Raw genomic sequence first — 13,255 nt, 5'->3', positions numbered from 1 at the left:
CTAATGTTTTCGTTTAAGGTGTTGTATTATGAAGTGTTGGGAAGGCGATAAAAGTTTGAAAGGGGTAATTGCATAAATAACAGTGAGGTTGTTGGTCCTGGGGGAGGTAGGATTTTTGACATTTTAGCGGTACTATTCAGTTTAGCGGTTTTGACAGTTAACTATTCAGTGCCTGTGGGTAAACTGGGCAATCAGGGGGCGTGTTGCACAGACTGTGGATCAAATGTCGATATACGGGTGGAAAGAGATTTCCTTTTTATTATTGAACGCAAATTCGGATGCATTTATGTGCACAACTTGTTAACCGTATTTACAAAATTTACGGTGATGTTCCCGAGATCCGGATGTATAATAGGATTAGATCCAATCCAGCACATGTTTGTTTGTGGATGTCAAAATTAGTTGCACATACCAGCAAAGCCAAGCTTTCCTGCATACATACCTGAAACATAAGAAACAAACCAAAAAATAATGGTCAAATCATTTTCGACTCCATGGCTTGTTACACAGTGTATGTATGATTTTTGTTGTTCATTTAAACATTTTTTCATGAAAAGTTCATACTAATTTATGTTGCAGATATCCCACTCAATTTAAATATCAGTCTGTTTGTATTGCCTGGTTAAAAAGTACCTAAACTTGGCAGACAAGGGTATAAAAGATATTACAGAAGTGTTATTTGATGTATAGTGGTTTGGCTAACAGGGTACATAGATGTTGCGACCTATATGCCAATTATGAGCCTGAATCCAGTACTTTGGGAAATCCTATTTGATTAACGCATTTGACATAAGATCGCACGTGAATTGAATTGATTTTAATTAAACTTGATGCAAACATTCCAACAATATTTATTTCCATGAACAATTTTGGACACGAAAATTTTGGAGTTCAAACCTCACCGGGAGCTTGATTTTTCAGATCTCGCTCCGACTTGTCGGGAAAAGTGGCTGATCCAGCTTGGCTGCGAAGCCTGTGAACCTTATGATCATAATATTAGAGCTGTGATCGCCAAATATAAAGGGCCTGCGCAGTGGGGCGATCCCGCCTTGATGCTATGCGAAAGCGTGGTATTACTTCTGCGTTGGTAAATAGTGTGGATTAATTTGGGACATTCCACATCTTGCTTGGTTTTTGTTCCTTTATTCCTCATCTCATGATTGAAGAAACTGGCCCAGCTGAGTCAAAGCTGGTCAGAAATATAACACGTTGATTCAAGCGAACTTTTATTGCATCAAGGACTTGTTGGGCTCCGCGCACGATTTCTCGAAACGACGCCAAATGCACACTGCTGCTACTGCGATACGATGCACCCAACAATCCATGTTTTCACTGGTAATGTCAAAATCATCTGCTACAGCTGGCATGTGCCACGGTCGAAACAGTGTGTACACCTGTCTGCAGCTCTCATTAAAAGAATTATACCATACATACGGAAAACAAAAACAGCAGACGGCGAACCACATGTATCACAAAAATATAATTGATGGGATGGCAGTAACAGCAAAAACAGAACTTAAAATATAAATAGAATGAATAACGCGAAAACACGGTACTATACAAAAACCTGGGTGAAACTCTAATCCACACAAAATTGCACTTCGTAATCTCCATGACACTACCAGGTATTCCCCAAAAGTGTGAAATCTGTCTGTTGTTGGCTCCGTCATATTTTCAATTCTATGGCTAGATTTGACTGCAAGTCACATACTTGTGATGATCACTAGTAGTTTCATCAAAATCTAAAAAAATGGTTTTAAAGTGTTGTATCGAGATTTTTGCAACAATACACACAATATTAATTGCCAAAAATAAGAAGAATGTTGCACTTCATGAATGTTGCATTGCCAAGAAATAGCACCATCAATGTTGAAGTAATTACCGCAAACCGTGCTTCATTACCATAATAATTTGAGCAAACATTTGAGGTCCTGTTTATGTTGACCAAGTTTGATATGGTCTGCCTTAACAACCTAGCAATATGATCTCCAGCCCCACTAACATGTAGCACAACACACGCTTGAACAATCAGTTTGCCGAAAGCATTTTCAACAACTCGTCGCACTCTACTTAACCTATCACTTGGAAGGTACTTTCCAGGATATTATCATGTATTTTTTAAGTGGAAATGCATTATCTCCTACTAAAACATAACAAGGAACATATTTTTGACAGAGTTTCAAAATACACCACCATCACTGTGGCGACCAGAGTCAAAATTTACAAGCACAAATTTGAAATTTACATAACATACTGCTTAAAGCACAATAGAAAAGTACATTGCTCAAATGCTTTGGAAAATTCAAATTATTTTCCCTTTGCAATTTTTAAGCAATCTTGTTTTGATGGTTGTTTAAGATATTGAGGTCCGAGTATATCCCATATGGCTATACAAGTTTCTCGCAGAAGTTTGCTGACTGTCATATGAACAACTCTAAAAGGAGTAAGATAACTGTCTTTGAGATGCTCCTGTTGCCAAATATCTGCATCAATGTACGCACACTTTATGTACCACATGTTTGCGTAACATGGACATTGGACATTTACACGCAGCGAATATTGAAACTCCGATCGCAATTCATATGCCGATCGTGCGTTGTCCTTACGGGCCACCGTAGGATCCCGAACGATGATGGCATTAAGTTTTCAACACTACGTAACCGTTCCAGTTATATGCTGTTGTCCCCTAACAATTATTTGCGGTTTGAAATAAACGACTTATACTGGCACCAACGTCTCCGAACCACTTTTTCCACCAGCATTTACGCCAAAGAAATGACAACTACATGTTAACAGGAAAATCGTTGGCGTCCAACATCCTAAAAAGGAAAGTGGTAAGATCAAATAAACGTGCAGGGTGGGCGTGACCGATATGTTAGACATAATTAAGTTATTTAATTTATGGACTTTTGTAAATAACAATAGCGTTTGTCTGTTCGTGGTACTGTATACCCATAACTTAACATCTATAACACTTAGAATGGCGAAAAAGGCATAAATTGACGCCCTGCTCGTGCTAATCAAGTCAGTCATAATATGTATGTCGTGAGTCAAATATATGGTCTGAAGTCATGGGTGGTATGTGAATCGGACTATGACCAGAGTATACCTCGACAACTTGCTACTTTCCTTACATATCTACATTTTCTGTAAAAAACACTTGGCTAAGAGTGTTTCCCTTGGTAGATTTTATTATGTATATCTTGTAAGTGCTGCAATGTATAAGGGTCAAGAGATCCCGACCGTCTCCTGAACCACGTGTTGCATCCCAATTGAAATTTAAATCATTGAAGTTGTCAGTGGTGCAAATTTATTTACCGAGGTAGTTACCACAGTTGCACCCCCGCTTACCCCAGTTACGATGCTGGAAAATTTTAATCCACTTGATTTAAATCAACACAAAGCGAATGCGCTGACCATCGACAAAAATGGTTTGTTTGAAATTAAGTGTCCATATAGTTTTCAATATAAACGTGCCAAAGTTGATGCAAAATTTTTGGGTGTGTTTATTCTTAGGTCATTGAAGTTAGTCAAAAAAAGGTGATTGCGTTGGAACGTCTTCACTTGAAAACGCTGTAAATTTCGTGTTTGCACGCTTTGAGATGTCCATGCGTTTGCAAATGTGAAATGTAATGCATGACTTGGACGGATCATGAATCTCCCACAATGCATTTTTTGACTCGCAGTGTGTTATGGTGAGTGGCCGTTATCTGCGGTCTGAAAATAAGTCGCTTATAAAAATTTACCAGTGCGATTGAACATCATAGGCAAATCACTGTGGATTTTTACAAGCGGCCCACGGCCCGACGCACGATATTTCAGCGATATGTCCATGTTTTTGCTTGGGCACATGCAAAATAAGGCGATAGTTATATGCACATTATAGCGACTATAAGCAGTCGTATGCTGCTTCTTCGGACTATGTCCGGTAAAAGAGAGCTCTGTGTAAAAAAGTGATTGCGTAGAAAGTACGCGGTCGCCTCATTTGCATTGAAAACACCATTACTGTTAATTTGTGCATTTCTTCTACCATTTTCTTTCAGCAAGTTTAAAAATTAAATAAACTTTTATCGTTTTGGGAACACATTGCTTTGTCAAATCTAAGATAACTTTTATACTGGTCCTTAATCAGTCTGATAGTTACTCACAAGAGAGGATGTCAAGTTTAAGGGTCAAGCGATTCGTTGCAATGTCAGCCGCTAGAGTTTCCTCGCGAACAAGTCCGTTTTTGAAGCAATTTCCGGTATGAAGGCTTGGCCTGAAAGTCAGAGGCTTGTCACTCTGACTTTCAGGCCAAGCCTTCATACCGGAATTGTCACCTTGAAGCGGGTGCTTCGTAACGTGTATTTTTCTGAATGCGCGTCGTTGCCAGAAAACGCTTAATTGTTTCGAGACGCGCAGAAAAAGGCAATACTAAAAGCAAAACTTATCACGCTTCAGTGAATTCAAGGGTGGCATCCGCCACCACCCCATTAGTCGACAATTAGTCGTTAGATAGCGCTCGTTAGCTGACACAATTAGCGATTTAAAGCGGGAAAATAGAATCTATCGCTCTATTGTTGGACGCTATCACCGTTTCGTGTTCTATTTTACTAATGGTCAACGGTCAGATCTGTGGATGTGTAATGCAATAATATTGGCGATGAATTAATTCAGGTAATTCAAACCTTAAATTAAAATAACAGATATAACGTGGAAACCATGTAAAAAATATACATGTTATTCTCATGTATCGACTGTTTCACCTCGTGATAGGGCACTAATATTTTCATTGGAAAATATGAAACAACTTCCTGGAAAAGTCATAGGTAGCTTAAACTGCCATATGGAGGATATTAAAGAAGGATTCCAGGTATATATGTATCTACTTTTATTGTTATTGTGCTGAAAAGAGTTGGGATTGACACTACATTGCAACTGAGTGTATTTTTTATTACAATTGAAAAAAAGCATTTTTGCTACTCTTTCAGCCCATGCATGGTCAAACAAGGGGCCAATAATGTGTCTCACAGACCAACAGTCTGCAAATAGAGAGTTGCAGCCCGAATTTGAATCATAAAACCATAACCATCTATCCACTTGGGTTGCTAATTAGCTGTAAATGCAATGATGTTTTTTTACAGTATCCCAATGTTCACATGTGCGAAAGTCTTAGTGTTGTCAATATTGCAGAACAGTCAGTTAATTTTTCTTATTGTTAACCTTTGTAATATGTAGGTCACCATCAATTTGACAATAGTTTGTGATGGAAACGTTGTTTGGAGCTACATTATGTTTGTTCTTCCTTAAGCATCAGCTGTTTTGGGCCTGTATGGACAAGAACAAACAAGCTTAGAAAATTGTGGTAATTCTGTTGCTAAAAGTTGTGAACTAAATTTGATATAGTGATGTTCCCAGTTCCAAATTATCCGACCCGGCCGGATCCGGATAGTTATTGATCAAATCCGGCCGGATAATTTGGATCCGGCAGTTTGTTAACACCGATTCGTGTATTACGGCAAAAATGTTTGATTGCCAAACAGAATGCTATGTTAAGGTTAGCCTGTCATGAGTGGAACAAATAAACGTGGGTATTTATTAATATGGTATAACACGTCACGAAAAAAACAAATAACAGAAAAATCTTACGTCGGCGAGTATAACAGACTGGGTCCCAAAAACGAGTAATTTGCGAAATGTTTGTCCGCTTTTAGGACAAAAATGCTTTCCCAACTATCCGGTTAAATTAAGTGTATTATCCGGCCGGGTCCGGGTATTGCAAATTGGTCAATATCCGGCCGGGTCCGGGTACCCGGATCCGGCGCAACACATCACTAGATATCAGTACCTCATAAAATAAATTTACTGTGCATGTATTCTTCTTTAATTAAGGCTTGATATTTTTTGCGAACTACAATTGGTATTCAGCCTGGCATAATTGTGGCCTTGGTTTATTTCCAGGTGGGATTGTGATAGGTCACTAATTTGTGCACGATCATCCTGTGGAAATACTTTGTTTTATTGGTAGTTTTTGTTGTACATTTTGATACTTGAGGCAAATATGATTTTACACCTTGAGGAAGCCTTGTTGAATAACAGGCGAAACGTCGGTGAATAAAGTTACGTTTTATATATGCCAGAAGAACAGATTATTAAGTTATGATTTTACTGTTGCACGGATTGGATCAATTTTGAGTCTTAGATCAATTCAATTTTTTTTATGATGGCTATGAGCCAAATGATGTAAAAAATATGTTTTAGGAAACACGTGGGATGCAAGCATTTCTTAGAAAATGCTGTAGACAACAAAGAACAGCTACCAGCTATATTTCACTTATTGGTAAGTGTGCATTGAAGTGAGCTATGTTGGTACATGAGCAAGGTTAAGTAAAAATTGGAGGGCTTTTTAATCCATAGTATCCTAGTTTTTATACTATACACCAATATTGGAAAAAAATCATGTGTATTTTGTGCTACTAAACAAATGTATAAACAATATACACAAGAAATAAAATGGCATGGGCACCGATAAAACCACAAGGTTTATTTTCAGGTGGTCAAGCAATAGATGGTCAACTACAAATATAAGAAGGAAGGTTCAGCAGAAAATTTAAATGGAAGTGTGTTCCTGATGCAGAATATTCGATAATTTTTGCAATTTATGTGTAGTGAAAAATACCAGATGTAACTTCAAGAACAGCTTTTCCACAAGTAGTTCAGGCCAACTAGTAACATGAAAGCATTGAAGGAAATGGGAATTATAAAGCAGGATTTGTACCAAAGCTTTTGAATGAATGTGAAAAAAAACATACTAATGTGTGTGTTTAACTGCTCTTCGATATATATATGTATATGCAAAACAGATGTATGTGATATTTTATTTCCTGAAATGATAGTGCAACATTTGAATGTAGTACTGTAATCTGGGGATAAGAATTTGTGTTAGTTGTATTATTGTAATTGTGCCTTCGCTAATTTTAAACACTGGTTTGTTCCTCTTTCAGACGTGCATTTGTATTGATTAGCAGGAGAAAATTCATTTCAGGTTACATCTGTTTCGGCAGTGACATGTTTGCAGCTTTACACTTGTTTCACAATAAATCATTTTGACTACTAAACGTTGTTGCTTTACAAATTGGATAAAACAAACACTGGACAGAAAAGTAGAATGTATTGGCCCTACCAGTACCAACGAAAGTGACAGTGTGACACAAATTATTTTTGCATATTATTTTCATAATGTTATCGATATTCACGTCACAAACAACAACAATAGACACACAAAGGATGTTGAAGTAAAGATTTTGATGTGGTTAGTAATTTCGCAGTTCGTACTAATCCCCGAGCATCGAAAATAAAGCACTCCAAAATCGCTCACCTCATTTGTGAACAACGCAAAAGAATAATGTTATTTTATGCAAGCGACAAAAGCGCGCAGCATTTGCCTACCGCCCACCGAAACAGGCTAACCCTAAATGGTCATGCCCCTTTATGCAACCATGATGTGACACTCTAGTTTTCTTGTTTCCTACTCAACTGGCTTGAAATTTTTAACACATGAAGGTAATTCGAGTTGTCCTACCAAACCGTTTTCCTATAAACGCTGTTAATTTTATGCATGAGACAGAAGCGCGCAGCACTCGCTATAGTTTTCTTGTTTATTACTCAATTAGCTTGAAACTTTCAACACATAAACTACAAGGTAATTCGAATTGTCCTACCCAACAATTTTTATTTAAACGTTCTCAGTTTTATGCATGAGACAGAAGCGCGCAGCGCTTGCCTACTGTCTTCCGAAGCAGGCTAATCCTCAATGGTCATGCCCCTTTATGCAACCATGATGTGACGCTATAGTTTTCTTGTTTATCACTCAATTAGCTTGAAACTTTCAACACATAAACTACAAGGTAATTCGAGTTGTCCTACCAAACCGTTTTCGTTTAAACGCTGTTACTTTTATGCGGGAGACAGAAGCGCGCAGCGCTTGCCTACTGTCTTCCGAAGCAGGCTAATCCTCAATGGTCATGCCCCTTTATGCAACCATGATGTGACGCTATAGTTTTCTTGTTTATCGCTCAATTAGCTTGAAACTTTCAACACATAAACTACAAGGTAATTCGAGTTGTCCTACCAAACCGTTTTCGTTTAAACGCTGTTAATTTTATGCATGAGACAGAAGCGCACAGCACTTGCTTGCTGTCTGCCGAAACAGGCTAACCCTCAATGGTCATGCCCCTTTATGCAACCATGATGTGACGCTATAGTTTTCTTGTTTATCGCTCAATTAGCTTGAAACTTTCAACACATAAACTACAAGGTAATTCGAGTTGTCCTACCAAACCGTTTTCGTTTAAACGCTGTTAATTTTATGCATGAGACAGAAGCGCACAGCACTTGCTTGCTGTCTGCCGAAACAGGCTAACCCTCAATGGTCATGCCCCTTTATGCAACCATGATGTGACGCTATAGTTTTCTTGTTTATTACTCAATTAGCTTGAAACTTTCAACACATAAACTACAAGGTAATTCGAATTGTCCTACCCAACAATTTTTATTTAAACGTTCTCAGTTTTATGCATGAGACAGAAGCGCGCAGCGCTTGCCTACTGTCTTCCGAAGCAGGCTAATCCTCAATGGTCATGCCCCTTTATGCAACCATGATGTGACGCTATAGTTTTCTTGTTTATCACTCAATTAGCTTGAAACTTTCAACACATAAACTACAAGGTAATTCGAGTTGTCCTACCAAACCGTTTTCGTTTAAACGCTGTTAATTTTATGCATGAGACAGAAGCGCACAGCACTTGCTAACCCTCAATGGTCATGCCCCTTTATGCAACCATGATGTGACGCTATAGTTTTCTTGTTTATCACTCAATTAGCTTGAAACTTTCAACACATAAACTACAAGGTAATTCGAGTTGTCCTACCAAACCGTTTTCGTTTAAACGCTGTTAATTTTATGCATGAGACAGAAGCGCACAGCACTTGCTTGCTGTCTGCCGAAACAGGCTAACCCTCAATGGTCATGCCCCTTTATGCAACCACGATGTGACGCTATAGTTTTCTTGTTTATTACTCAATTAGCTTGAAACTTTCAACACATAAACTACAAGGTAATTCGAGTTGTCCTACCCAACAATTTTTATTTAAACGTTCTCAGTTTTATGCATGAGACAGAAGCGCGCAGCGCTTGCCTACTGTCTTCCGAAGCAGGCTAATCCTCAATGGTCATGCCCCTTTATGCAACCATGATGTGACGCTATAGTTTTCTTGTTTATCACTCAATTAGCTTGAAACTTTCAACACATAAACTACAAGGTAATTCGAGTTGTTCTACCAAACCGTTTTCGTTTAAACGCTGTTAATTTTATGCATGAGACAGAAGCTTGCAGCGCTTGCCTACTGTCTTCCGAAGCAGGCTAACCCTCAATGGTCATGCCCCTTTATGCAACCATGACACAAACCATAAGGTAATTCGAGTTGTCCTACTAAGCCGTTTTCATTTTAATTCCGCAAATTTTTTTGCAGGAAACTGAAGCGAATGAACACTTGCCCACTGTCCCTTGCTTATCACGTAAACCATAATTTACAAAAAAATAGGAGTTGTTCTGTCAACAGGTTTCACTGATACCAATGGCGTCGCAACAGCCAGTGCTGGGAAATTCTGTGTATATAATATTCGAAGACCCAGGCACAATTTGATGAAGATTTGAACACACAACAATATCGCTCGATTTTCTTGTTCAAATAGAAAGCAGCGTCAGCGATACTAAACAACAGTTGCACATATTATAAATTTATAAAACGACAAAAAAGGGTTGAAAACCTTGCCGGCAAAAGATTTTAGGCACGTTTTCCGAAGCATTTTTAACATCTGCTGACAACAAAAGCACGGAGTAAGCGTGCAGAATAGCAAATTCTGCACGCCGAAAAACGAAACCTATTCAATCAAACAAAATGCCAATTTCGACGAAAATTATTGTTATTGACCAGTAGTGGGATTCTTTCACTATGCCATAGGTTATACACGAGTTCTAATGTATTGTCTCTGCACAATACGTTGTAAACACACGTGCTCCTAAGTTGTAAGCTATCAATAGCATGTAATTAGCAGTCAGAATACAATACATAAAGTGAAACATAGGCCTGTACATACGCTTCCTAACCGGGATAACTGATTTACGGAGGTCATTACAATTTCAAGAACAGGTTTGCAGGAATCGGCTTGATCCCACCACTACTACTGCCACATAAACAACATAAAGTAAATACTCATTACGCATACAGTAGAACTCGGTTAATCCATTGGGTTGTGGGAAATTCACATGCATGTTGCCCTGTGCTACTTGCGGAAAAGCTGTGTTTGGAGTTGCAGCTGATATTTTTTCAATATGATTTGAATTGCAAAATTATGAAATATTCCGCCTCAGGGCACACTTCATTTCAAATGCAGCTAAACTTCCCTTGTTATATTTGTAGTTGTGTGGCAAGGGCCTTTAGCTAGCCGACCATCTATTGCTTGACCACCTAAAATAATTAGTGTTAAATACAGTGAGATTAATAAAGGATACCTGACTCGATAACTTATGGTTTTATCGGTGCTCATTTTTTTGTGTTTCGTTGCGCAAAATACACATAATTTTATTTCAATAGAGGTAATTTAACTTTGTAGCAACATAGGTTTTTTATTTTTTACTTGCAGCACACCCACCAGTATTTGAAATATAGTTGGCACTTGATTGTGGCTCTTCTTTCTTGTCTACAGCACTAGATCAGTATTTAAAAAAAAAATGCTTCCATTTGAGCTTTTCTTTCCCCATGTTTCCTTATTATTAACAGACATTAATTCCCTGCCAAAACATGTTTGCAAAAAGTATTTGAACATGTGCATAAAATTATAATTTGTGAAAGCTAACATTATCAAAGGCCTATACTGTTAACAAGTAACGAATTTTTCTAATTTTTGTTCAGGTATTAGATTTATTTAAATATATATTTTACTACATATCAGTTGATTAGCAAAATTATACGTATTTACAGAAAAGAGGTTAACAAAATGGTAACTTTAAATTAACAAATTCGGTTCACAGCCATTGTATGAAAACTCAAAATCTATATGACAGTAAAATCATATTTTCCTTTAAGTAACAAAAAATAGCAATAGAACAAAATACTTGTACAGTATTATCGTGCACAAATTAGAAAAAAATGAACCAAGACTTGGCCACATTTATGCCAGTCTCAATAACAATTGTACTTGTACCACGCAAAAAATATCAAGCCTAAATTATACATGCACTGTAAATATGCATTAGGAGGTACTGATATCAAATTTACATTACAACTTATAGCAACATAATTACCACAATTTTCTAAGCTTGTTTGTTCTTGTCCACCCAGGCCCAAAACAGCTGATGCTCAAGGAAGAATAAACATAATGCAGCTCCAAACAACGTTTCCATCACCAACTATTGTCAAAATTGATGGTGACCTACATATTACAAAGGTTAAATAGTAAGAAAAATTAACTGACTGTTCTGCAATATTGACAACACTAAGACTTTCGCATATGTAAGCATTGGGATACTGTAAAAAAACATCATTGCATTTGCATCTAATTAGCAACCCAAGTGGATAGATGGTTATGGTTTTATGATTCAAATTTGGGCTGCAACTCTCTATTTGCAGACTGTTGGTCTGTGAGACACATTATTGGCCCCTTGTTTGACCATACGTGGGCTGAAAGAGTAGCAAAAATGCTTTTTTTCAATTATAATAAAAAATACACTCAGTTGCAATGTAGTGTTAACAAAAATTGTTAATAGAGGCCGATACACTGTCAATCCCAACTCTTTTCAGCACAATAACAATAAAAGTAGATACATATATACCTGGAATCCTTCTTTAATATCCTCCATAGTTTAAGCTACCTATGACTTTTCCAGGAAGTTGTTTCATATTTTCCAATGAAAATATTAGTGCCCTATCACGAGGTGAAACAGTCGGTACAGGTGTACACATGAGAATACCGTGTATACTTTTTGCATGGTTCATGCGCTCTTATACTGGCCATTCCCACGTTATATATGTTATTTTAATTTAAGGTTTGAATTACCTGAATTAATTCATCGCCAATATTATTGCATTACACATCCACAGATATGACCGTTGACCATTAGTAAAATAGAATACGAAACGATGATAGCGTCCAACAATAGAGCGATAGATTCTATTTTCCCGCTTTAAATCGCTAATTGTGTCAGCTAACGTGCGCTATCTAACGACTAATTGTCGACTAATGGGGTGCCGCCACATTACTCCCCCCAGAAGCGGGATGTTGATTTTTTGGTCGCCCTCTTTTACGAGCTTGCCCAACAGGTACAGGTTTGGAGCAGTCAACAATAGCAGGTTTAAGGCGATCAATCGAAATGGAATGTTCAACACCTGAAATGTTTATCACAAAATACTTTTCGTGACGAGCAGACACTTTAAAAGGACCATCATACGGTGGCAAAAGTTGTGGGCGATATCCATCTTTACGCACGAAAACATATGTGCAATTGCGTAACGAAGGTGGCACAAATACACGAGTTCGACAATGGCGCGACATGGGCTGCGGTAATAATGTTTGAATCGCACGACGAAGAGTTTGTACAAACTCGGAATACTTGATAGACGTGTCTGCAGCAACAGGAAAATCCCCAGGTTGGGAAATGGTTGAGCCGTAAACGAGTTCCGCGCTTGATATGGTGAGATCTTCTTTTGGCATGAACGTATACCGAGCAGAACCCAGGGCAGCTCGTCAATCCAATTTGGATTAGCCGATCTAGCCATCAGGCTGCTTTTGAGTTGACGGTGAAAGCGTTCCACCAATCCGTTAGCCTGTGGGTGGAACGCTGTAGTGCAGTGGTGTTGGTGGAACGCTGTAGTGCAGTGGTGTTTAATTCCCATGAGCTGGCAAATGTTCTTCCACAATTCAGATGTGCCTTGTTTTTCCAGTTTCGCGAAATGCTCTCTAGCGACACAGGCCGCCCGGCAGTCTCTATTCTGTGCATCACGTTATGTTTTGGGGGTCGATAACCTGAAATCTGTTGCGTGATAGCGGGAAACTGCGTCAAAATGTTTCGATAGCGATCATTTGCACGACTGATCATGACTTGGTCTGTCTGTTTAATAGAACTATTATCCGAAATTTTAGTAGATCGTTTAAGTGACTTTTTACCAATTGCGTTTCCGCTGCGCAACAAACGCTTGTGGTTTACATCAACCAACA

At 38.2% G+C, this 13,255-nt stretch overlaps 1 long non-coding RNA gene and 1 pseudogene across 1 annotated transcript; both read right to left on the bottom strand.

Annotated features, from left to right (window-relative positions):
* LOC145909631 (uncharacterized) overlaps positions 1-13,255 on the bottom strand; it is a 169,974-nt pseudogene that overhangs the window by 128,235 nt on the left and 28,484 nt on the right.
* On the bottom strand, positions 10,350-11,967 carry LOC145907878 (uncharacterized). The gene is made up of 4 exons (XR_014402902.1): positions 11,874-11,967; positions 11,346-11,473; positions 10,694-10,832; positions 10,350-10,509 (listed from the first exon to the last, which is right to left on the bottom strand). It is a non-coding gene; the product is annotated as an uncharacterized LOC145907878 (long non-coding RNA).

This window comes from Ascidia mentula, chromosome 7 (genome assembly GCF_947561715.1).
Source record: "Ascidia mentula chromosome 7, kaAscMent1.1, whole genome shotgun sequence".
Classification (NCBI taxonomy): Eukaryota; Metazoa; Chordata; class Ascidiacea; order Phlebobranchia; family Ascidiidae; genus Ascidia; species Ascidia mentula.
Note: the sequence above shows the minus strand (reverse complement) of the source record. Positions and strands in the feature narration are given on the sequence as shown.